Source organism: Ostrea edulis, chromosome 7, assembly GCF_947568905.1.
Source record: "Ostrea edulis chromosome 7, xbOstEdul1.1, whole genome shotgun sequence".
NCBI lineage: Eukaryota > Metazoa > Mollusca > Bivalvia > Ostreida > Ostreidae > Ostrea > Ostrea edulis.
Genome location: NC_079170.1, coordinates 11,788,244 through 11,791,032, shown reverse-complemented (window position 1 = coordinate 11,791,032; position 2,789 = coordinate 11,788,244). Strand labels below are relative to the sequence as shown.

Genomic DNA, 2,789 nt, shown 5'->3' with positions numbered 1-2,789 from the left:
GGAATCACATTTGGGTGATCACCCCTCTTACCACTGATCCTATCTCTGGTATGTCCTTTGATGCAAGTAAAACATGTTAAAATATGCAGTTTTATATCACTATCCGTTTAAAAACCTATATATTTTTAGATAAAGGTCGAAGGAAATAATAATTGGTTGATTTTTCCCTATTTTGTGCATACTTTTAAAAATCAATTTTTCGAAGGAATGGGCCATCGACAAATCTAAAAGACCGGATTGTCGCTCCATATTTTAATCAAAATTTGAAAATTCGAGGAAAAGTAATCTCAACATTTTGACATGTTTTATAATTCAGGATTGTCAGAAAATGTAGGTACATATTTTAACAAAAATTGAATATGGGTAAATGGTAAGTGGGTTCGCTCTGTGACCGGGAGGTTTTGGGCAGTAAATGCTCCTTCGTCAAACAATCAGCGTTTAGAAGTGAGAGCGCGAGTCTTTCGGACGAGACATCGAAACCAAAGTTCTTTTTAGCGTTGGAAATATTACAAACCCTGATTTTTACAATCCTGGTGATCCTGCACAAGTCTAACTATTTGGCATAACACATGTACCTATTGACGTCTTAGTATGAGTAAATAAAATATCTAAACGACGTTAAACAAGTAAACAAAACAAAAAAAAATTTCCAGATCATTAGAATAACGTAAGCATTATTTCAAGCACTTTAAATTCATTTTAAGGAAATTGATTTTAGTCCCACTCCAAATACAGTACTTTAACAAGACGTTTCGTTAAATAATCGGGAATCTTCTATCTTCTCTAAACATAAGTATAATTGTTGCATGTCGTCTTCTGTTTGGTTCTCTGTAAGGGGTGACTGTTCATCTACTGTCAATAACGTATCGTTTAAGGTCTTTTCATATTGAATATTTTTTGCTCTCCCCATCCTCAGCATCCTCTCTTCTGATCCTTTCAGAATGCTGTAAACATCACTCTCCTGTTCCTCCTCCGACTTTGAATAATTGTATACATCAGGTATAATCGGGTCGATACCAGGATACATATCTGGATCAAGAATGTTTGAGCTGGTTGAGGCATCATCATTGCTAGACTGAAATCAAAGACAAGGAAGACCGAACGTGAATAGCTTAGCATCATTAAAAAGAAATCCGCAGTTAAATATTTAATAACTGCAAACAATACGTTACATTTTAGATATAATATATAAGGATTTAAGATCATTTCACAAAATCTTAATGCAATTCTTCAGATTACCATTTAACACTATGGATGTGACGTCACAATTATGACCACAAATCGTACTTCGTACTGTTTTGTTTAGGTTTAGGGTGATTTGGTCATCAAAGATTTAAATCATACTGTAGAGGAAGCCGTACATGTATTTGCAATTACATACAATCATCCTATTCTACACTTTGTTTTAACATTGGATTTTAATTTTGGTGGAGGAATGATATAAAACGTAGTATGGAACAAGATAATGTTTAGATCCATTATATTTCTTACTTTCTGAGCATTAGGAAAGGAAAGTAATGAAAATTTCATCAAGTGCGCTACTGAATACTAGTAAGGATTTCAACAGCAAAAAACAAAAAATAAAATGTTCCGATTCTTCCTAAAATATAATACAAACAGATATGGCACCGGGTGACATGTGTGACGAAGTAGCGGTGAACAGAATACGTGGTTCTGACTGGAGTTAAAATAGAAATTGGCTAAACAGTCTCTAAGTCTGTTATGTTTTCTTTGACTACAAGTATTTTAAAGTCAAGGAACATAAACTGATGTTTGTCAAATCGTCTTGCAATAAAACACAAAGAAATCAGTGGTAGGTTAAACGGATATTAATCATTGATTTAATATATTTTCTTAGCTACATGGGCATTTTATTGCAGGATTTTTATTGTACTCACTGCGGATGTTTCAGTTATGTATTTAGTAATATTAAGATTTACCTCTTCCTCTTGTAAATTCGAAATGTCCGTATAAACCGCATTTAGATATCCCTCATTGGTAGCATAGGAGTCCTCAGTCTGCACAGATATAGACGTTAAAGAATGTCTGGCGTTCCTATGTTGGAAAGAAAGTAATTAAACCATGCATATTTCTATTATCCCATTGTGCGGAACATATGAATATTATAACGAGAGATCAATATCATAGATACAAACAATATAAAATTAAGAGCTAGGCGCACACGAGTCTTGGGCACAGCAGAGGTGAATAAGGTATATATGAGGAGTAAACATCCTCTGTTGACCGATCACATCTACCGTGAACCCTCTATTTTGATCAGGTAAGCAAGGTAGTTCATAGACAAAATCGGTATCTGAAGACTGACCTTCCAATTGTTATCAAACACGTCAATTTGATCAAATGACAAGGCGTATTTGCAAATTATAACGATCATAGAATTTGTAGAATTATGACTTTAACCTAATATTTTTGTATTTTGCCTCGATTTCAAAAGAATGTGATTCTCTTGTATACCCAGGGTTCATGTTTTCCTTCTCTTATTTTTTGTATTATTTATAAGATATATGCGATTGACAACCGTTTTTTTGTCTTCATTTGTTAATATGAAAGACTCTATGGTGTCTTTTATTTCGAACTGAGATATTTCGAATCGAAATATGATTGGAAATGAATATCTATAATACATATAGCGTATAGATGACTTCAAATATGAGGGATAGATTATATCGAAGATAGCTACCATTCTATCACAGTGAGAAACTACTGGGGAATTCATGGATGTTTACTTCCCCGAGATTGACCTCCATTGGTAGTGTAACTTAACATTC

General features: G+C 33.7%; 1 long non-coding RNA gene across 1 annotated transcript; it reads right to left on the bottom strand.

Annotated features, from left to right (window-relative positions):
- Positions 1 to 237: 237 nt before the first annotated feature.
- On the bottom strand, positions 238 to 2,218 carry LOC130047807 (uncharacterized). The gene is made up of 2 exons (XR_008796622.1): positions 1,941 to 2,218; positions 238 to 1,075 (listed from the first exon to the last, which is right to left on the bottom strand). It is a non-coding gene; the product is annotated as an uncharacterized LOC130047807 (long non-coding RNA).
- Positions 2,219 to 2,789: the final 571 nt, after the last annotated feature.